This window comes from Eublepharis macularius, chromosome 7 (genome assembly GCF_028583425.1).
Source record: "Eublepharis macularius isolate TG4126 chromosome 7, MPM_Emac_v1.0, whole genome shotgun sequence".
NCBI lineage: Eukaryota > Metazoa > Chordata > Lepidosauria > Squamata > Eublepharidae > Eublepharis > Eublepharis macularius.
Genome location: NC_072796.1, coordinates 137,891,785 through 137,916,205, shown reverse-complemented (window position 1 = coordinate 137,916,205; position 24,421 = coordinate 137,891,785).

Here is a 24,421-nt window from a genome sequence, read left to right as displayed (position 1 = left end):
TGGTTAAAATGACACATTTTAAAGTGGCACCAGGATCATGACTATACAGCTATAAGAATCAGGATACGAATAACAGTTTTAGCCCGCCCACCCTGCCCCAGGGCTTTGGCATGCCAAATAGAATTTCTGACTTTTGTGTTTCAACAGGAAACTCCCACACCGTGAGCCATTTTTGAAAGTCTGCTCGGGCAACCCAAATTCCACTGTGGTTCCTTCCATCCTCAATGAAAAGGAGCTGAAAGTAACAGGAAAGAAGTCCTTAAAATAATAATAAAAAGATACCTGCCCACACACAGTGAAAAGCTTCGTTTATTTTTATCACCAGTTGAGAAGACATCACCTATGTTTCTGGATGGAAGAGGGAATATATAGTTTGCAGAGTGGAAAACAGCAATCTAGCACAATGCATAAAAAGTTAAGCTTTGCCCTAGTGAACCTGGTTAGGGTTGCCAACTCCAAGCTGGAACAATTCTGGAGATTTAGGGGTGGAGCCCGGGGTCAGCAGAGTTTAGGGAAAGGGACTGAGCTCGGCAGAGATGTAATACCATAAATGTCACTCTTCAAAACAGCCGTATTCTCCAGGGGAACTGATCTCTGTTGTCGGGAGATCAGATGTAATTCTGGGAGATCTCTGGGTTGCACCTGGAGGTTGGCACCCCAATATTCAGCCAATCAATTTTTTCCCCCAGAGTAGTATAGTAGATATGAGAATGAGTGGTGATCTGGAAGGTTCAGGATGGTAATAAGAACATAAGAACATAAGAGAAGCCATGTTGGATCAGGCCAATGGCCCATCCAGTCCAACACTCTGTGTCAAACAGTGGCCAAAAATCCAGGTGTCCTCAGGAGGTCTGCCAGTGGGGAAGGGACACTAGAAGCCCTCCCACTGATTGCCCCCCCTCAAATACCAAGAATACAGAGCATCACTGCCCTAGATAGTTCCGTCTAGACCTTGTGGCTAATAGCCACTGATGGACCTCTGCTCCATATGTTTATCCAATTCCCTCTTGAAGCTCTCTATGCTTGAAGCTGCCACCACCTCCTGAGGCAGCGAATTCCATGCGTTAATCACCCTTTGGGTGAAGAAGTACTTCCTTTTATCTAACCCGACTGCTCAGCAATTTCATTGAGTGCCCACGAGTTCTTGTATTGTGAGAAAGGGAGAAAAATACTTCTTTCTCTACCTTCTCTATCCCATGCATAATCTTATAAACCTTTATCATGTCACCCCTCAGTCGTCGTTTCTCCAAGCTAAAGAGCCCCAAGCGCTTTAACCTTTCTTCATAAGGGAAGTGTTCCATCCCTTGAATCATTCTAGTTGCCCTTTTCTGCACTTTTCCCAGTGCTATAATATCTTTTTTGAGGTGTGTTGACCAGAATGGTACACAGTATTCCAAATGAGGCCGTACCATTGATTTATGCAGGGGCATTATGATACTAGCTGATTTGTTTTCAATTCCCTTCCTAATAATCCCCAGCATATCATTGGCCTTTCTTATTGCCGTCGCACACTCTATTGACATTTTCAGTGAGTTATCTACCACGACTCCAAGATCTCTCTCTTGGTCAGTCTCCACCAGTTTGGATCCCATCATTGTGTATTTATGTTTGGGATTTTTGGCCCCAATGTGCATTACTTTGCACATGGCCACGTTGAACCTCATTTGCCACACTGATGCCCACTCACCCAGTCTCGACACATCCCTTTGAAGTGCCTCACAATCCCCCCTGGTTCTCAGCACCCGGAACAATTTAATGTCATCCGCAAACTTAGCCACTTCTCAGCTCACTCCCAACTCCAAATAATTAATGAACAATCTCTTACACCAAATCTGCCAGTGGTTGCTTTATTGCTAGAGGACTTTTTACTTTTTTTGCATGTATTTTTGTTTTGTCCTTGCAATTTATTTTGCTCTTCTTCTTTTACATATCTATATTGGCTGCTGTCATTTTATTGTTATGTTATCTGCTGCTCTTTTTAATGTGCTCCTATGTGCAACCTGTTGCTTTAAGTATAAGTATGACCCTACTGGGTAGTTATATGTCTAAAGTCAGTCCTTGAATTGCGTATGCTCTGCTTCAACATTTCTTCAGCTCTGTATTGGATTTTTGCTAATGTTCTGCCTTTGTAAACTTGCATTTATTTACCGTATGGCATTATTGAAATGTCCTTGCTACTGACTATACTAATCTCTCACTACGTAATCTGCCTTGAGTCTCAATGAGAAAGGCAGACTATAAATGATGATGATGATGATGATGATGATAGGTGCCCTGCTGGATCAGAGCCATGATCCATGTAGTCGAGCACCTTTTTCACATGGTGGCTAGCCAGAGGCCCAATAAAGAGGTCACACAGGCAAAAAAAATGCCTAATTTTGTCACCTCCTAGCACTGGTATTCAGAGGTTGTCCTCATCTAGCTGCATCCCCTTATGTGTTAAACCTTGGTTGTACTTGTATCTTCATTAAGCGACCTTTCTTTTCTAAACCCAAAAGGCCACAAATGCTTTATAGGTTCCTTGTGGCTCTCCATACTTTGGCTGAATGAATCGGGCAACAAAGCATGAGCACAGCCTCCAGCCACTGTGCTGTGGCTGGAGCAGGTGTCACTAGGGGTGTGGGAGGGAAGTAGTTGTGAATTTCTTGCATTGTGCAGGGGGTTGGACTAGATGACCCTGGAGGTCCCTTCCAACCCTATGATTCTATGATCCTTGCTTGGGTTGTATACTAGCCCAGCTCCCTGAAGTCTGCAGAGCTACTTAGCATCAATAAGGATATGGTGGTGGCTTTCTTTGTTTACAATACCTTTAACAAGATGAAAGAGAGTTGGCAGTTTTGGGGTGTTTTGAAGTATCGTGAACAAGAATAGCTAGTCATTTCTTTGACACTCTGCAATTATTTACTAATTTTAGTCATGGAAATACTCCTGGGAAAGATCTGCAAGGCGTGTTTTTCTGCACCTCGGTTCTGTTGCCTTCAAATTACCGGTGCAATTTGTAAGTGTAAGATCAGAGTGTATAACAGTTTTACGTCCTAATCCTCCTCCATAATAACAGTTGTGAAATGCTGTCAGTGTGAGAGGCAGACTAGGGGAATCTAGGAACTGCCTTATATACATGGCTAGCAAAACACATCATTATGATAAGAGGACTTTAGCATTATTAAGAATTGCATGAATGTGCCTTATACCAAATCTGGTATAAGCCAGTATGGTGTAGTGGTTAAGAGTGGCAGGACTCTAATCTGGAGAGCCAGGTTTGATTCCCTACTCCTCCACTTGCAGCTAGCTAGGTAACCTTGGGTCAGTCACAGCTCCTTGGAGCTCTCTCAGCCCCACCCACCTCACAGAGTGATTGCCGTGAGGATAATAACACACTTTGTAAACTGCTCTGAGTGGGTGTTAAGTTGTTGCTGTTGTCTGATCAATGTACCAGCTACCTCAGTGTCACCTACTCTGACTGAAATCAGCTTTCAGATAGAGAAGGGTTTTCCCCCAAGACTTGCCCAAAATAAATCAAACTAGGGATTTTCTACATGCAAGCCCTTTACAATCACTATCAATGGCATCCGAGCCACCGATGGGCAAGTTTTGGACCCAGTGGTGTATTACTTTGGGGAAAGCAATTTGTTTTGCCTCAGGGAGCTGAAAGGTAGTGATTTATTTATATGGAAGAAAGTAAGAAGCTGTATTTAAGAACATCAACAGAGGAGGAACTAACCATGACCTGTGGGCTGATGATCTTGCCATGAATAAGCACACTTGTTCTTCTCCACCGAGTACCACCATGGGGTCTTTTTGTAGGGATGTCAGCTCTGGGGTGGAAAATTCCTGGAAATTTTGAGGATCCTGGGGAAGGAAAGGGACTTCAGTGGGGTAGAATGCCATAGAGTTCACCCTCCAATGCAGCCATTTTTTCCAGGGGAACTGGTATCTGTCGTCTGGTGATCAGCTGAAATTCGGGGAGGTCTCCAGGCCCCACTTGGTGGTTGGCAAACCTGCTTTCTTGGTCATGCTAGAGAGTGATGGAGTAAATGGAGACTGTGGGCCAAGCTACAAGTGACAAATGACACTTGAATGGCAAGTGTATTTCTCCCTGTTCACTTGCCCTCCACTCAATCCACTTGCCAGGCAAGTGTCTTTTGTCATGTGTAGCTTGGCCCTGTGATAGCTAGGTAGACAGGTTGACAGACAGGTATGATGATACCTAGGAATATCTACAATCTCTAGATATTCTAGTCTGGGGCCATTCACATTACTAAACTCGTAGTTTGTGAGGGATATTTGACATGCTTAGTGTGTATAAAATCATGTTTGTTTCTCCCTTTTAAAAGGATCTAATTTGTGTCCTAGCTCACCATAAGTTACAGATTTTATTGGCTGGAAGTGTTTACAACATTACTTTGGCAGTAGCCATTTACCCCCCACCCCATATGTAATCAAATCTAACATCCCGATTTGGGCAATCCAGTGTGTTAGCTGTAATGGTTATATTTTTTACATTATTATTATTTTTGCTGTTACTATTATTGCTTTTTGTTTATTTGTTGTTGAACTGTTAATAATCAAGACTGTAGTCACAGAGCAGAGAGAATCAAAGATATTGACATGCTTAGTGTAATAGTTGACAGAATGTGATGGTCTTGGCATGCCCTGACATACTTAAGGGGCTAAAACCAAAAGACAAATGCCCTTAACTGCTCCAATTCAAAGAGGTATCAACATATATTTTTTTCAGTGTATGATATATACAAAGATGAAGTGGCATATACAAGAATTTGAAAACAGGTTACAATTTGAAGGCAAGCATCAAATAAGGCATTCCTAACTTTAACTCTATCAAAGTTAAAGTACAAAGTGTTCTATAAACATTCCTATATTCCTATACAAAGTGCTAATGCCGATTTTATAACCTAAGTGGTATAAAGTGTAACCATGAAATATAATACCACTCCAGTAGACTATTTATAACCAATAGTCATTATATAAATTTTAAGAGACTTCATCTGTTTATATATAATACATTGAAAAAAAATATATATGGTGATATCTTTTTAAATTGGAGCAGTTAGTACATCACGGCGTTTGTTTTTTTGGTTTTTGCTTGTAGTACCATGACTTTCTCTTTGATAATACTTAAGGGGCTGGCAACCCTTAATTAGTAAAGGACTGAGTAAAGGACTAATGGACATTGTACTCTGCTGTTAAAAATCCTGTCTCTGTGGAAAACCTGTCCTCTACAACAGCTTGCTGAAGAGGGGGGCTTCCTCCCAGCTTATCTGTCTGTTTCTAGCTTTCGACCTGAGAAGAGAACCGTTGTCATGGACTCCTAACCTTGGAACTCCTGAACTTTCTAAAACATCCTTTCAGATTTCCTAGCTGCTTTATTTCTAGCTTTACATATAACTGTAGCTGTTGGGGCATGGGGAGGCTGAATTAGGCTGCCAGCAAAGAGGGTGGAAAATGGGCTGTACTTAACCTACTACAGTATAGGCTTGGGGCTGGGCATAGACTTTCATTCCTGGCAATGACTCTGTAATGAACTGGTCACTGAGCTGATCGATTATCAATAAAGTTTGAACTCATGCAGTTCTGGACTCATGTAGTGAAGTCATTGAGATCTATCTGGTAGCAGAAGCTTACGCAGGCATGATTTTGAAATTACATTTACACCTTTCTTCCCCACTGTCTAAAATAAACTTTTAATTAATTGATTAATTTTAAAGCCATTATGTGGTTCACTTATTCCTCAAGCTCTAGATAGCTAAAAATGACACACACATACAAAATCAAATAATTACATTCAAACAGCGTCTCTGGACTTGGCACTGCAACCCAGGTTGGAAGAGAGGTAGAAAAACTGGCCATTCAGGGACATAATGTGTGCTTGAATCCCCTCCTGGGGAATTCTCCCCTTTTTTACATGCTGCCCTCTAGTGGTGGTTCAGAGAAAGCAGATGGGGTACCCAAGGCGGGGCTCAGTTACTCCAAGGAATTGCCAAGCGGAGACCTTGGGTCTAAACAAAATTCAAGAGGATTTGAACTGAGGTCATAAAAAGCTCCTCTTTCTACCCAAACGGAAGCAGAAATTCTTGTGGAACTCTCCACAGTTCAAGAACGCAGCAATAGCCCTAATTGGGGGGGGGGGCACATGGTGGCCAAAAGTTGCAAATAAAAACTACGAGGGGCCCCTCTAAGGTGAGCAAAGATGTATAAGACTGATACAGACACATGCTGGTTTTGTAATAGAGACAAAGTAGATTTCCTTCATATGTGGTGGATGTGTACACAGGCCTCCAGCTTCTGGCAGCAAGTAGCAAAAATTATATCAAACAGATCGGAGGTACAAATTCCTCAGAAACCAGAGATATTACTGCTGAACTATTTACCCAATTTACCTAAATATCAGCAGATAATCACACTGCATATGATTACAGCTGCCAGAATGGTTAATGGAAACAAAAACACACCCCTAAATTACAAGATTGGTTGTTGAAAGTAAAAAAGATCTATACCTTAGTTAAATTAACTGCATATCAGAAAAACAGAGATACAGGTAACATCGATCTTTTATGGTTTGGAGAAATCCAAAGAATGGAACCTGTAATTATGTAACTAAAGGAGGTATTGATATTATGAGCTGATGAAGAGTGAGTGTATGTATTGGTGGAGATGGGATAGAAAGTTTTGGATTAACAACAACAACATTTGATTTATATACCGCCCTTCAGGACAACTTAATGCCCACTCAGAGAGGTTTACAAAGTATGTCATTATTATCCCTACAGCAATCACCCTGTGAGGTGGGTGGGGCTGAGAGAACTCCAGAGAACTGTGACTAGCCCAAGGTCACCCAGCTGGCTTCAAGCGGAGGAGTGGGGAATCAATCAAACCCGGTTCTCCAGATTAGAGTCCCATGCTCTTAACCACTACACCAAACTGGCTCTCAGCAACATGGTCAGTAGATACCAGTGTACTTATTTGTATCCTGTATTTTATCCGTGTGTATATTTTCTCTTTTGTATATGTCATAGCCTGTTAATAAATTAATTTTTAAAAAAACTACAATGAGAATACAGCCATTGAGGAAAACCTTCAGTTCAAGATAGCTTCTGGGAGGCTCCATCTGAGAGCGCATAACCCCTTGTTAGTTTAAGGCCTATCTCCATCTGTGCCTCTGAGCTATTCCACAAAGCTCACGTCTCTCACCTTTCCTCAGAATATGGCTTGACATAACAAATGCTTGGCTATTTCCTAGGCAGGGATGCTTTTGTTGTTGCAGGACTCATGGCATCCAAGCTAGCAGCCTGCCTGCTTGCCCTGGGGAGATGAGTTCACACTGGTTAGCCTTATTGATCAGGTAGGATCTTTGTCTAATGTGCAATTCCCTGGCTCTCAAGACTGCTGTAATTCTTTTTTTGAGAGCACTTGCAGAAATCCTGCCAACATGGGAGGGGGGATGGGGGGAGTCATGAATTTTTTCTTCTTCTTCACTCAAATTCTGATTTTTGCCTGGAGCTATTGGGCAGGGCTACACATTATTTACAGGGGAAGCATGAAAACGAATGTAAAGTTACATAAATCGAACAAATAAAATCTATCTACTACTTTTGTCCACCATACTTCCAAGGAGTTCAGAACACCATACATAGTCATCAGTTTTCCCTCACAACAAACTTGTGATGGTTAGGTTGAGACAACAGGTCTGCTTGGTCCGTGGTCCGCCCTTCAGAACTTCATGGCTGAGGACCAAACTACGAGTTACATTTTAATGAAGTGGGTGGGTCTGAATTTCCCAGCCCCAACTTGCTTTCCCCAGCTGTGGAGAATGTAACTTTTAAACAACAACATGGGGGAAGAGGGGGTCTGGCAAACCCGTTCCTCCTCCCCACCATTTCCTCAAGTTGGAATGGCCCAGATGTGCGTGTGTATGATACATATAGCTCCAAAGTTTGTTTGGAAATCAGAGCTTAGAAAGCAACTTAGAAAGTGGTATTGGGAAGAGCAGGTTACAGTTCTAAGGTAACAGAGAAGGGCCACTGGGTCCCACTGGGTATGCATATATACACCACCACCCAGAAGTGAGATTACATTTCACCCCCTCTCAAAAAAATTCCACTCTCCCTAGGCACAGGCACCTACATCTCTGGCTGGCAACCCTAAGAAGATGCCAGACCTCCGTCCCTTCTGGTAGGGGTGGAAATGAGCTCCAGGCAGAGGCGTAGCATGCCTCTAGAGGGCCCGGGGCAGGGGAAGCCATCACATGCTCCCGGGCCCACGCAATGATGTCACGTCTAGTGATGTCATCGTGCAGGACATGGCCACCCCCGTCCACAGCAGCCACTCATGCCCTTTGTGAGGCCACTTTCACTGCTTGTGGCTGACAAGGCTGCAAGCTCACTAGGCACTCACTTGGTACTGAACCAGCTGCCTCATTAGCCGCAAGTGGCAAAAGTGGCCTCCCAAAGGGTGCAGTGGCATGGGCAGCTTGGGCGTAGTGGAGACTGTGCTGCACCCTTGGGGAGGCCACCTGCACTGCCCGTGCGCTGATGGGGTGGCTAGCTGGTTGGGTGCTGAACCAGCCTTCCTACAGTGAACTGAGCTCATTCCGGTAGCATGGGCAGCTGCTGCAGAGCAGCAGGGGGGCAGCTGCATCCTGTGCAGCCTGCTGCAGGGAGGCCGGCTTGGTGCCCAGCGAGCCAGCCACCCCATCAGCACACAGTTGGTGCGGGCGGCCTCCCTAAGGGCACAGTGCAGTCTCTTGCACCCCCCACAAATTTTACACCTGGGGTGACCGCCCCTCTTGCTCCCCCCCATGCTACGCCACTTGCTCCATGTAAGCCCCACTTCCCCTCCTGAGGCCATTTTCCTTCTTCTGCTTCCTACCTTGAGGTTCCCTCACCCCAGCTGTGTGGCTCTCTGGCATATTCCTCTACACTGCTCTCCCCTTGACCCTTTCTCCATGGCTTCTTTTCAATCTTCCCAGTTTGTGGTGCTTCCCATCCCGCCAACAGTGGTGTGACACTACTTCTGGCCAGCCATGTTGACATCCCGTTGGGCAAACAGGGGCACCCAACCAATGCCAATTTGCTCACAGATTGTTATGAGCTATTTAAGGACATCACGCTGTGAACAAAGCAAATGTTCAGTTCAAGCATCCCATTAAACAATAGTTTATTTTGATGATGGTTAGTTTGTGAAACCAGGCTCCAGTACACAGGTGTTAATGTCTTTAATGGTTTGTTTTTAATGGCTTGCTTTTTATATTGTTATGTTGTTTTAATTGTAAGCTGCCTTGAACAGGACTCTGAAGAAGCAATATAGAACTAACCTGCCTGCCTGCCTGCCTGCCTGCCTGCCTGCCTGCCTGCCTAACTAACTAACTAACTAACTAACTAACTAACTAACTAACTAACTAAATCCTGGTCTACATCACCAAATGAGGGTTTCATTGCCTTCTCTTTGTAGCCTGGGTCAGTGTCATCAGATGACAAGTTAGGGTTAAGTTGTATCTATTAAGACAACACATAAAATCTTACTTCAGACTAACTGTTTAGCTGTCCACCAGCTTCAGAGCCTGTCTTCGTATCCTGATTTCTATGGACCTTAACTAAACCATTGTTAGTGAAGTAACCTACCTTTGGATAACCAGGGGCAAATCCACACACCCTTGGCACATCCCGGCGTTGCCCTAAATGTTTGCGAAACACCTGGAAGTATAGCGTCTTTCTAGCGCGATTCAGAAATCGCGCTAGAGAGCCGCTATAATTCCAGGTGTTTAACGAACATTTAGCACAATGCTGGGATGCTCTGAGGGCGTGTGTATTCAGCCCAGCATAACTATTAGAAAAGAGCAATAGTCCAGTAGCGCATTTAAGACTAATACAGATTGTGGTAGGGTATGAGCTTTCGTGAGTCACAGCTCACTTTTTCAGATACACTTCTTCAGTATCCTCCTAGCTCTATCTGAAGAAGTGAGCTGTGGCTCAGGAAAGCTCATACCCTACCACAATTTTTGTTAGTCTTGTTATATGTGCTACTGGACTCTTGCTCTTTTCTGCTACTACAGACTAACACGGCTACCCATCTTGATCTATCAGCATAACCATAGTTGGTTTAATTAAACCGTGGTCCTGCATAGTAACGGAATGATGCCAATGACTGCTCTTTCTGTGGAGCTGTGGCCAAGCAGCTGGAATTCTGTTCTTCATAAGAGGTTCTCACTGGATTGTGCATTTAAGAAATAACAAGGAAATTAAGTCACTGGTGCTTTTCTGTCAGAGGTTAAGTGCTTCCAGAAGGCCTACGCTCAACTATGAGTTGACCAACTTACGCCAATTCCCAAAGTGTCCCCTTGTTTTACAGAACAAGGATGGAAACAGTTGGCTGCAGTTTTTTTTAAAAAATGACCCATCTCGTCAGGCCAAAACAAGAGTGCCCCCTTCTAATCTGCGGCAAACCCAGAAGAAACCGCCTCAGTTGCTGTTTTTTGCTTGGCTGCTCGCAACGCTGCGTTGAACTAATAAGCGACTCATTGTTTTGTCTGTATATGCAATTATATACACGACAGGTTTCTGAAAGGTTCATTTATCATCCAAGTAATACAGTGCGTTCCTTACCTGCCAAAAATATATACTGGAAGAAATTACCTCCCCACTGTTACCCCCGCATCAGCCTCTGGCTATTTGACATATGTTCAAAAACTGAAAATACGGAGAGTATTTTTCCCCTTCAGAAAAGAAAAGGCTATTCTACAGTGCCTTCTAGTGCCGATGAGTGTTTTGAACCACCGTTTCCAATATGGCAGATCAGAAGCCACTATAGGATCATTGGACTGTTCAATCTGCATTAAAAAAAAACCCGTTATCTTAGAGTCTCTCTATATGAGACGTCTTACATGAGAACGCCCCGGTGTAGACAGGCGCAATGCTATCTGGGAAGGGAAGTTTAAAAAGACAACCAAAAGCTCTGTCAATTTCACCTCTCTACAGAGCTGGCAAAGATGGCTCCTCAGAGCGTTTGTTAATTTCCTCTTCATCTCCCCAAAGGCTCTGTCAGGAGAAAAGGAAATCAGCAAATCCTTTGAGGAGCGATCTTTGCCGGCTCTGTAGAGAGGTGAAATTGACAGAGCCTTTGAGTGTCTTTTAAAACTTCTCTTCCCAGCTAGCACTGCATCTCTCTGCTCTTGAGCATTCTCGTGTAAGATGTCTTGTGTAGAGAAGCTCTGAGACTAAAAGAGCAAGATTCGGGTCCAGTAGCACCTTAGAGACCAACTCTATTTCCTGGGTATGAGCTTTTGAGAGTCAAAGGGAGCATTGACTCTTGAAAACTCATACCCTAGAAATCTAGCTGGTCTCTAAAGTGCTCCTGGGCCCAAATCTTGCTCTTCTACTATAGAGCAACATGGCCACCCACCGGAAACTATCTGAGACTAAAGACTCCATGAAGTAGTAAATCTTTATCTGGGCCATGGTATTATAGGCTCCATGTGGGGCCTCGTGTGATTGGATGCTTCTTCATAAAGAAATATATATCTCCACTTAGAAAACTAGCAAAAGAGGAAGTCACGGGATCACATACCAGCTGAATGAGATCTGAGATGAGGAAATGCCTGTCATGTCTGCCTACCATTCATCCGTGCCATTCATATGTTCTCTGCTCTCTGTATTGATTTGATCACACAGTGTACCTGTATGCTCTCATATCATGCTCATATACTGTAACCACTATGTTCATGTCAGTCTTGACCTGCCTGAAAATGAAAGTACTAATGCTTAGCCTGGAATATGCTTGTTGACCTTGCAGCTGTGTTGTAACTTTCCGCAAGCGACAAGAGGAGTTGGATTCCATGTAATCTCTACCTTTCTCTGACCAGACAACGCTAGGCCCTCCTAGCGTAGAAAGGTGGCATACAAATATTTTAAAGAAACTTTTTAAAAAATCAAAGTTATTTTCACATATGCATGTTTTTGCACTGCCTTATGGGATTTGTAGTATCCCCCTTCAGTACTACTTTACCCAATCATCTATCACCCTGGGGGCAAACTGAAGTAACCTACAGAACAGATATAAAAGTCGCCGCAAAGAAGAAGGCAATGCAACACAAACACGACAGCTTCTGTGCAGCAGCAAAACAGTTCAGCAGCTGTTTGAGGACACCCACAGCAAGGTTACGAGATCCAAGGTTTGAGTCATCATGAACAACTGCAGCCAACAGTGCATTTCTCCACTAAACTTTTTTTGCAGAAAAGTTTGTGGTATCCCTAATAAATTTATACCTGTGGGTAGCCCTGGAGCCCAGCTGCCTGAGCACATTTCTTTACGGAGGCCTGACAGGAAAACAAGCAATAAACAAGGAAGGAAGTTGGTAGGTCTGTCATGGTCAGTATATCTAATTCTCAACAATGGCCAAAACTGTGGATATTTAAATCCAGAGACTGGAGCTGTGAGCAGACATGACAGATCTTTTTACAAACCAGAAAAGAGCCCTAGGTTTGCAGAAAAGTTTGAAATCTTTAAAAAAAAGACTCCGGGAAGTTAAAAGCCCCTCAAAAACACCTGCAGCTTTAAGAAAAGCATGCCCTCAGTGGCTGTTGCTAGGCAACCACAGCAGCACTGCCAGTTGAAGCCTTGGCCTCTTTCAGTATAAGGCAGGAGAAGGGGGAAGAGCCTTTTCCAGGTCAGCCTATGAGGGGAGGACTCATTGATATCATTGATGTGCTTGCATCACCAGCAATAACAACAACAACAACAACATAATAACATTCGATTTATATTCCGCCCTTCAGGATGACTTAACACCCACTCAGAGTGGTTTACAAAGTATGTTATTATTATCCTCACAACAAAACACCCTGTGAGGTGGGTGGGGCTGAGAGAGCTCTGAGAAGTTGTGACTAGCCCAAGGTCACCCAGCTGGCTTCAAGTGGAGGAGTGGGGAATCAAATCCGGCTCTCCAGATTAGAGTCCCGTGCTCTTAACCACAACACAAAACTGTCTCTCAGTGATGCACTGGAAGTGATATCAGCATCTGGAAGTGACATCAGCAGGTTACTGGGGATGCTCTGGTATTTCTTAAAATGTCTATAGTTTTACCATAAACTATTCAAGAAATGAAAGAGCATCCCTTGTCACTTCCAGCAGGCATCATTGTAAATGGCTGGGAGATTGCCCACCATAAACAGGAACCTGTTAAGCCTTTGCATGAGTTACTTTGGCCCAGCTACTTGATCCTATTCAACAGCAGCCACTTCACGAACACCAGCATTGTGTAGTGGTTAGAGTTCAGACTAGGATCTGGAAGACACAGGTTTGAATCTCCGTAATGCCACGAAATCTCACTGGGTGACCTTGGGCCAGCTACACACTCTCAGCCTAATCTACCTCACAAGGTTGTTTTGAGGATAAAATAGAATCAAAAATTATTTCATCCAGCCTCTTCTTGAAAACTGCCAGTGAAGGGGAGCTCACCACCTCCCTAGGCAGCTGATTCCACTTTTGAACTACTCTGACTGTGAAAAAGTTTTTCCTAATATCCAGCTGGTACCTTTGTGCATGTAGCTTAAGCCCATTGTTTCGGGTCCTACCCTCTGCTGCCAACTGGAACAGCTCCTTGCCCTCCTCCAAATGACAGCCTTTCAAATACTTAAAGAGAGCAACCATGTCCCCCCCTCAACCTCCTCTTCTCCAAACTAAACATTCCCAAGGCCCTCAGCCTTTCCTTGTAGGGCTCAGTCTCCAGACCCCTGATCATCCTCGCTGCTCTCCTCTGCACCCTCTCGATTTTGTCCACATCCTTTTTGAAGTGAGGCCTCCAGAACTGCACACAATACTCCAGGTGTGGCCTGACCAAGGCAGTATAGAGAGGGGCTATGACCTCCTGCAATTTCGACGCTATGGCCCCTTTGAAACAACCTAGGATTGAATTGGCCTTTTTTGCCACCACATCACACTGACTGCTCATATTTAGTTTACAGTCCACTCTTACCCCAAGATCCCTTTCACATATACTACTGCCCAGAAGTGTATCCCCCATCCAGGGTTTGTGCTTCCCATTTTTGTGGCCCAGATGTAATACTGTGCACTTGTCTTTGTTGAATTGCATCCTATTCACAGCTGCCCACTTCTCCAGAGTATTCAGGTCTTGTTGAATTTTAATTCTATCTTCTTGGGTGTTTGCTGCCCCTCCCAATTTGGTATCATCAGCAAATTTAATGAGCAGCCCTTCCACTCCTTCATCCAGATCATTGATAAAAATATTGAAAAGTACCAGGCCCAAAACTGAGCCCTGCGGCACCCCACTGGACACCTCCCTCCAATCTGATGATTTAACCTGCTTTGGGTCCCCATTATGAAGAAATGTAGGGTATAATGCAGTAAATAAATAATGAATATAGGGCAGATAAAATGTAGATTGCTTGGTGCAAGGAAAGAAGGAAGACGTGAATGGTGTGAAGGGATACAGGTGAGGGGCCCTTCACAGATCCTCATTGGTTCCCAATGTGAAAATGGGCCCAACTTGGTGGCTGGTAACTCAAAACTGAGCCAGACTTTTCCCTCAAAGAGGGTACAGAAGGAGAGAACACCGAGAACAAGAGGGCAGGCAAAAATGGGCTTTTGATGTCTAGGGAGAAGTAGGCAGGAAAAGGGGAGAGGCTATGGGGGCTTTCAATTAAGGAAAGATAACTGTGCGGGAAAGGACAATGAAGCACCCCTTGCTAGTCCTTGTGGGTGTGTTAGCAGTTAGAACCACCCCCCAAATATTAGAAGGTGTATGGTTATGGATACGCCATGAACCCCTTCTCTGAATGTGCTTCCAGCACTGAGAGCCAAGCTACAAGAGACGAATTACACGAGGAGGAGCACATGAAGAGAGTCGTAATGTTATCCGGGAAGCTGAGTTTTAAAAGAGGATGGAAGGCTTTGTCAATTTCCCATCTCTACAGAGTCAAGAAATATAGCTCCTCAGAGGGTTTGTTAATTTCCTCTTTGCCTCCCAAAGGCTCTGTCAGTTTCATTTCCCCTTTTAAGAGGCAAAGAAGAAATAAACTCTCTGAGGAGGGATCTTTTTCTGACACTGTAAACAGAGGGGAAATCGACAGATCCTTCTGGTCTCTTTTAAAACTCAGCTTCCCTGCTAACATTGCGACTCCCTTCACGTGCTCCTCCTCGTGTAATTCGTCTCTTGTAGCTTAGCTCTCAAACTACTGGCCAAGCAGGTAGAAAATATGGAAGCTGTTGCCCAAGCAGGCAAGCTAGATCCATCCTGGGAGATGGAACATGGGGAGAAACAGGCAAGGCCAGCTCACCCCAGCCCTTGCCCTGGAGCTGCACTAATGATTCTTATACAATAGGGCCTTCCTGCAGTTCCAGGAATTAACCAACACAACTCATCCTATTAATCCCACCTGAACCACTTCCCTATAGTTAGGTGATTCAGTGAGCTGATAGCCGCACCCATCCATCTTGTGGATCATCAATCTTAATTTGATTTTATTTATTTTATCATAAACCTTCCCAGGAAGGTTTAATCAAACCTCATAGTTCTTTTTAATACCCTGGAGATGGTTTACTGGCTTATTGTACCATTTTGGGAACAGTTTGCCAGCTCTTTGTCTCGCCCTGGAGACAACTTCCAAATCCTTTGTTCCCACCCTAGGAACAACCTAGGGGGCAGAAGATGCAATCTTACCCCAAGGTAGGATCCATGGATCCTACATTGGATCCTCAGCCCCTCAGCCCAAACTGTGTGCATGCTTGGATCCAGCATTCCACCCTTGATCTCCGTTCGAGCCCTTCCGCTTTGAAGAGCCTGCTGGCTGCTCAATGCTCCTCCTCTCTCTCAAACATCTGTATGATAACTATCATCTGATCTTTACTCTCTTTCCTAGTTAGCCTTGAATGCTCGTTGCATGTTGTTTGAATGCATTGTGTGTCACTGATTTTTGTTATTTTCAATAAAGATTCCCTTTTGTTTGAAACATTTATCTGTTATTGAAAGGAGTTCTCTAACTGGGACAATTCTCATATACATTGACGGAGATCCCTCAGTTACCCCCTCTCGCTGCCTTCTCCTTGCTGCTTATTCCCCCCAACTCACAGGGAGACTCCCTTTGGGTAACAGGTGCCCCACTTGTCGGCTTATAATAGTGAAGGAATGCCATTTTCCTGCTTGGCTCTGCAAATTTCTTGGACCAGTCCCACTACTGGCTATTTAATATGGATGGCAATACATTGGAAAGGCTACAAAATCAGCTCCTGTGAGCCTCTGTTTTTGAAATTCTGATGAAATTGGTGGCTTGCTCTAAATATAGCCAAGCACAGTACAATTGAAACAAACAGCTCTGCCTAAGAAATGCTGAGATGTATGTGCTGCAAACAGACACTCACAGAGACAAGGAGAATCACATTGTTTCTGTAAGGCTGCCACCTAAAGGAAGGACTTTGATGAGCCCTGAACAGTTTCTCCATCAGAAATCCAGGGTGGGAAGACGGAGCCCTGTTTCTTTGCAAGCTTGTCTGGCTGAGCTTTCAAATTTTCCTTACCCGAGCACCTGGCTAACGTCTTCCGTGGAAGGTTTAAAGACTGTGGTGATAGAGAGGCTGAAGGAGGATATTTCATAAAAAATAAATCTGCTGCACAAACCTTTCAAGATATATATTGTTTCAAAATCACAGGCTTTTGAGAGAAAAGCTGGTGGGCTTCTAGTTTGATTCTCGATGAGGATGGGGAAATACATAAATTGAAAAGTAGGAGAGGGAAGGGGCTGAGAATAAAAGCACCTGGAAGAATATGTCCCAGGAGAGGTTGTGCATGAAGGAAGGGACCTTGGGATCTCTTCGAGTGTGGGGTGGAAGAGTGCCATGGTACAAGAACACCAGGCATTTTCTGTGCTGTGGATACAGAAATACAGAGTTTATTTCTTCCTTTCTTTATTGTTACTGATCATTACACTTTACTAATGGAATAAACATTATTGTGTCAGGCAGGATATTTATGGGTGGGTCTTGGAGATGATTCCACACACAGCAATGCTTTTACCTGGCACAAGTCTTCATGTATTTTATTTGCCTTTTTCTGAGCTCGGTTATATGCATGTTTATGTGTATTTACGTTATATGCATTTAGTTGGTTAGCAATACTCCTTAGAGGGATGTGTGCATAGCGAACAGCAAGAAATTGTTATAACACATGCCTTTAAAAAATCTAATTGCAACCTGTGGGAACCCTGGAAATATCCCTTACACATATGGAAGCTTATGTGGCCACAGAAGTCTTTTACACACAATGTCAAATACATCCACTTTGAAAATGAGATCAGATAACTTGTAACCCCAATATCTGGAATGAAATTTGAATGAAAAGCATTTTGGAAGCGTTCTTCCACTCGCGTCTTGGTGCAGATTACGCAGAGTTGCAGGACATCTCTAAAAGTTCTTGCAACTTACAAGCCTTATCTCCACAGGTATGCCCCCATCACAATATTGCCTGTCTGTTTCCTCATATTTCATCATCATCATAAAAAGAGATTACTACTACTACTACTACTACTACTACTACTAGAGAGCTGTTGTATCATAGTGGTTAAGTAGCTGTGGCACAAATCAGCACTCTGCTGGTTCAAATCCCACTACTGCCATGAGGACAGCAGGCAGCCTTGGGTCAGCCACTCCTCTCAGCCCAGCTCCCCAGCTGTACTATGGGGATAATAATACACTGACTTTGTTAATTGCTCTGAGTGGGGCACTCGTCTGTCTAGAGGAGTGGTATAGAAGCACAGTTGTTATTAGAGATGAGCACGAACTGAAATATGAACCAAAGTTCGTGACGAACCGGGCCGGTTCATGGTTCGCAAACCAGCGGTTTGTCAGAGCCCATTTCTCACAAATGGCCATGAACTTTAGGCTGGTTCATTTGGTTCATTTTTTGGTTCGTCACTGCAGACAGCCAGGCACCTATCAATCAGTTTCCTAGGCAACAGGGGATGGACTTCCTGCAGACCTTCTGCTGGCCCGGAAGTGACGATTTGCTGATCTGGATGTGACGTTTTCACGAACCAAATGAACCGGTTTGTGAACCGGGGCAGGTTTGTGAAAGTTTGTGCTTTGTAGTTCGTGAAATGCGACGAATCACGAACTACAGGGTTCATTTTTTTTCCCAGTTCATGCCCATCTCTAGTTGTTATTATATGGGAGCTGCTGTAGCATAGTGATTAATTGGTTGGATTGCAAATCAGCACTCTGCTAGTTCGACTCCCACTCCTGCCGAGCTCAGCAGGTGGCTTTGGGTCAGCCACCCCTCTCAGCCTAGCTCCCTGGCTGTATTGTGGGGATAATAACACTGGCCTTGTTCACTGCTCTCAGTGGGGCACTAATCAGTCTAGAAGAGAGGTATATGTATATGAAATCTGTTGCAGCATAATGGTTAAGAGGCTGGGTTGTGAATCAGCTCTCTGCTGGTTCAACTCCCACTCCAGCCACGAGCTCCTCAAGTGGACTTGGGTAAGCCCCTCCTCTCAGCCTCAGTTCCTCAGCTGTATTGGGATAAATAACAACATTGTCTTTGTACATCTCTCTGAGTGGGCATTAATCTGTCTAGAAGAGCAGTATATAAGTGCAGTTATTATTATAGAGCTGCTATAGCATAGTGGTTAAGTGTTTGGTTGCAAATCAGCACTCTGCTGGTTCCCACTACTGCCATGAGAGCAGCAGGTGGCTTTGGGTGAGCCATTCTTCTCACCTCAGCTCCCCAGCTGTGTTGTGGAGATGATAGTAAGAGATAAAATAATAACACCAACTTTGTTTCCTGCTCTGAGTGCAGCACTAGAAGAGTGGTATATAAACACAGTTGTAAAGAGCAAGAGTTCAGTAGCACCTATAAGACTAACAAAATTTGTAGTAGGGTATGAGCTTTCGTGAGCCACAGCTCACTTCTTCAGAGCCAAAGAAGACTTTCACCCTTCTCTTCAGATTTCTGAAGAAGTGAAGTGTGGCTCACAAAAGTTCATATCCTAACACAAATTTTGTTAGTCTTATAGGTGCTACTGAATTCTTGCTCTTTTTGACTGCTACAGACAGACTAACATGGCTACCCATCTTGATCTATAAGGTAAAGGTAAACGTAGTCCCCTGTACAAGCATCAAGTCATTACTGACTCATGGGGGGACATCACATCATGACGTTTTCTTGGCAGAATTTTTACAGGGTGGTTTGCCATTGCCTTCCCTAGTCATCTGTACTTTACCCTCAGGAAACTGGGTACTCATTTTACCAACCTCAGAAGGATGGAAGGCTGAGTCAACCTTGAGCAGACTATCTGAACCCGGCTTCCGCCGGGATCGAACTCAGGTCATGAGCAGAACTTGGGCAGCAGTACTGCCGCTTACCACTCAGTGCCACGGGGCTCCTTTTTGAACTATAAACACACATTATTATTACAGTTGCAAATGCTACCCTTAGGATTGCACTGTTAGAGTTTTAGTTATTAGGGACAACAACAATAACAACAACAATACTACTATTACTACTACTACTACTTCTACTACTACTACCTATCTGGCCCTATTAGGGATAAACACAGTGCCAATGTTCAGTTGGAGCACTGCCTCACACTTTGTGGGTTTTAGGTAATGGCAGAATGACTTTCACCAAGGAATTGCAGCAGTCTAATGCAGTTGATCCCAGAGGAGAGTCAGTCATCATAGACAACTTTACAATAACAGCAGCAGACACCAAATCAATACTGGCTGCATTAGAAGAGATCATTAAGGGGGCTGGGCTGCTGCTCTAGCCAGGAGGGAGAAAAAAAAACCTATTTGGGGAGGAGGAAGCCGCTCTTTTGTGTTTTACTGAAAGACAGAGTAGGCCTGACAGCTGAGTAGGAAGAGCTGATGTTAAACCGGTCTCTCAGGCCACGGGATATTTTGGGACTGTGTTTTATGAGCCATCAAATGACAGGCAGGATGCACTAAAAGGGCTTTCTAAAAAAGAAGATTTAAAAGTTTCCGGAGAGAAGGGGAATAAAACGGGATTAAAAGAGAGAGAGGGAGCTATGTTTCAGTGGGGAGCTGTCTGCTATTGGTCGTGACGGCACCAAAAGTAAAAGCAAACAAGGGGAAGAGTCACATTCGTGGCTGAGTTTGTACACCATCAAAAGTTTGCTGAAGGCTTTGCACTGGGAATCAGAGAGCAGTTAAAAGTACCAGGACTCTTACAAAACCATGGGTGTGATCCTGTAGTTTTTTCCCACTGGTAGTGGCATAACATGCTTTCAACTGATGTCAGAGGCTCTTCCCCTATCAAGAGTGAAGTCCCTTACTCAAGTTTCAGAGGGAGACAAACCAAAGAGTTAGAAAGATAGAGAGGTCAGGGAACCAGAGTCTCTCTACATGAGACGCCTCGGCGTGTGTTTGTCAAGTGTAGGGAGACACAATGTTAGCTGAGAAGGGTAGTTTAAAAAGACAGACCAGGTGGAGATCACTCCTCAGAGGGTTTGTCAATTTCATCTTTGCCTCCAGGAAGGCTCTGTCAATTTCACCTCTCCAGGCTAAAACCGTATGGGATCACAACGAGAGGGCAGCAATGAATGGAAATGGGCTGGAGCTGCCTTCCAAATCCAGGCTTGGACCTGGAAAGGTTATAATGGGCTGAAGTTTCCCTTCTGGCATTTCACAGCCCCTTCACACAGCTCCAGTGTATAGCAAAGTCTTTGCCCTGCCTCTTGCTCTGTCTTCCCAGCTACCATAGAATCTCCTGACACTTGTTCTTCATGTGTCTGATGTCTCATGTAGAGAGACTCTCGGGGATCAGTTTACACATTGCTCTTTAGTGCATGGCACTATCCTTTAATGTGTAGAATGGTATTCTCAGGACTTCCTCTTTGTGACACCTCATCTTCCTCTCTTAGTCCCATCTTCCGTCTTTCCTTCATTGGATGCAAGACCTCCCATCTTGCCACCCCTTGGCATCCTTAGATTAGACAGCTAGATAGAGATCCCTCTCTCCTCTTTCCTATCATCTCCAGAGTTCATACAATAAAGAACTCTTATTTCTTTTCTAAAGCTTGATCAATGCTCTAAATGTAAGTTTCTTTCTTCCAAGCACATTCAGCAATGCTAGCTCCTACACTGCACATTAATCTGCCGACAAGGAGACAGTTTCTGAGGCCAGGGGAAACGGCCATGTTAGTGGAACGGATCCACAAGATACAAATGGGTTATATGCTACCACTTCACTCGCAGTTTCCCTCTGGACATGCAGCAGTGGCTCAGGCAACTGCAGCCCTGCCCATGCTACTCACCCAGCCAGCCTACTGGGGGGTGGCTGTGAAGCAATGGTGGCAAAGACAATCAGCACTTGGGCAGGGCTGGGAGGCAGAAGGGAAATATGAATGGTAGGCAGGCAGCAGCTGCCCTTCAGCCTTCCGGAGAAAGGCACACAGGAACGGAGAGTCTCCTCTTGCCTTTTTGGGATCTCTCAAAACCTGGTGCCCTAGGCTATCACTTAGGTATAACTAGAGGCTGGGCTGGCCCTGACTCTGGCCCATGGAGTCTTTCTCTGTTGGAAGGCTCCTAGTTGGAGAGCCAGTTTGGTGTAGCGGTTAAGAGCAGCAGGGCTCGAATCTGGAGAGCCAGGTTTGATTCCCCACTGCTCCACTTGAAGCCAGGTGGGTGACCTTGGGTCAGTCACAGCTTCTCAGAGCTCTCTCAGCCCTACCCACCTCACAGGGTGATTGTCGTGGGGATGAGGAAGGGAAGGTGATTGTAAGCTGCTCCAAGACTCCTTGGGGTAGTAAAAGGTGGGATATAAAACCAACTCTTCTTCTTCATCATCATCATCATCACCATCACCATCACCATCACCATCACCATCACCATCACCATCACCATCACCATCACCATCACCATCACCATCACCATCACCATCACCATCATCACGCAGGAGGAGAAATGCTACAGCTGGAAATGTTTCCCACGGAACAATACACAGAAACAGGGAAAAAAGAATTAAGTAAATGAATAACTTTAATAAAGATTTCAGTGAAGCTATCTACTTGTATTGCACCACTGATGAGTGTGGCACTTTACAAAACAAAAGAATCCCAATTGAAATGAAAGTGGGGAAGACTAAACTGTGCTCATCCTTATTTGCTGGCTTGCCTTTTTCTCTGCTATCAAGTGTCACTGCCGGCACCCCAGTCACAGCTTCGGGGAGGTCTTGCTCCACTGGTTCCAACAGACAATGCAAGTTCTCTGTCTGGAATCATTGCCGTACTTTTTGTGTTCAGATCCTGTCTCGCCACTGTGGCCAACTAATAGAAATGTCCACTCACGTCTGGGCCGTTTCCAGACGGCTTACCTGCCTCCGGAACGTCGCGCCATCTTGCAGGGAAAACGCGAAATATTGCGTTTTCTCGCACGAGTTTTGTGCGACGTCGCGCAAAACTTGTGCGAGAAAACGCGATATTTCGCGTTTTCCCCACAAGATGGCGCGACATTCCGGAGGCAGGTAAGCCGTCTGGAAACGGCCCTGGATTCACCAATGAACTCTGACCAGAGTAGGCCAAGATAAGATTAGTAGATGACCTAGAATATATGAAGCTCCCTTCTACTCTGATTAAGAAATGCCTTGCTGGACCAGATGAGTGGTCCACCTAGTCCAGCATTCTGTCTCACACAGTGGCCAACATCAGAGCATGTCTGTCGGTCTAACACAGTGGCCAGGGTCCACATCAGAGCATAGAGGCTGAAGCCTTCAGCTGGCTATATCTAACCTTCTTTAAAGCTGTCTATGCCTGCAGCCAATTATCAAAGTTGTCAGACAAGTATGCATATTATCTCCTTACCTGTTCAGCCTCTATGCAGAGAATATCATAAGGAGAGTTGGATTAGATCTAGAAGACGGTGGAGTGAAAATTGGTGGAAGGAACATTAACAATTTGAGATATGCATATGACACCACGTTACTGGAAGAAAATAGTGAAGACTTGAAACGACTACTGATGAAGGTTGAAGGAGAAAGCACCAAAGCAGGATTACAGCTGAACGTCAAGAAGACAAAAATAATGACTATTGAGGAATTATACAGTTTTCAAGTTGACAATGAGGACAGTGAGATTGTCCATGATTTTCTATTCCTTGGCTCAATCGTCAACCCAAAAGGAGTCTGCAATGAAGAAATCAGAAGAAGATTGAGATTTGAAAGAGCAGCTGTGAGGGAGCTAGAGAAGATCCTTAAAAATAAAGATGTTTTTCTGGGGACCAAGATCAAGACAATCCAAACAATGGTATTCCCCATTACAATGTATGGATGTGAAAGTTGGACAGTGAAGAAAGCTGACAGGAAGAAAATTGATTCCTTTGAAATGTGGTTCTGGAGGAGAGTTTTGCGGATACCATGGACAGCCAAAAAGACAAACAGATCAAATCAAGCCTGAATTCTCCCTAGAAAATAAAATGACAAAATGGAGGCTGTTGTACTTTGGTCACATCACGAGATGACAAGATTCTCTAGAAAAGTCAATAATTCTAGGAAAAGTGGAAAGCAGCAGGAAAAGAGGGAGACCTAAAACGAGATGACAACTCAATAAAGGAAGCCACGTCCTCCAGTTTGCAGGATCTGAGCAAGTCTGTTAACGATAGGACGTTTTGGAGGTCTTTCATTCCTAGGGTCACCATAAGTCAGAGATGACTTGATGACGCATAACACACACACATGCCTGTGGTCATTGCTATATCCTCTGGCAGTGAATTTTGCATCTCTATCACTCATTGTGTAAAAAAGTATTTCCTTTTGCCTATCCTAAATCTACTGCCTATCTACTTCATTGGATGCCTTCAAGATCTAGTATTATGGGAGAGGAAGAAAAAATATGCTCCCTCCTCCCTCTCTACCCCTTTGCATAATTTTAGAAATTTTTATCACATCCTGGCCCCCTCCTTAGCTGTCTCTTTTCTAAACTGAAAAAATCCTTTCCTCATTTCACTCCAGCCTCATAGGAAAGATGCTACAACCCCCTAATCATCTTGGTTCTTTTTCGAGCTCTGCAATGTCCCTTTGGAGATAGGGTGATCAGAATTGTACACAGTAGAAAAGAGCAAGAGTCTAGTAGCACCTATAAGACTAACAGAATTGTGGTAGGGTATGAGCTTTTGTGAGTCACAGCTCACTTCTTCAGATACCAAAACTGGTATCTGTTACCCAGATACTGTACAAAAATGAGGCCACACCATACATCTATACAGGGGAATTATAATATTGGCTTTCCCCCCTAATCTCTTTCCTAATAATCCCCAGCACAGAATTTGCCTTTCTCACTGCTGTGACCAACCTTGGCCATTTCCACACAATTTACCTTTTGCTGGAACAGAGCATGTTCTCATGCGAAGTTGCGCGAAAACAGCATGTTCTCGCACAAAATCG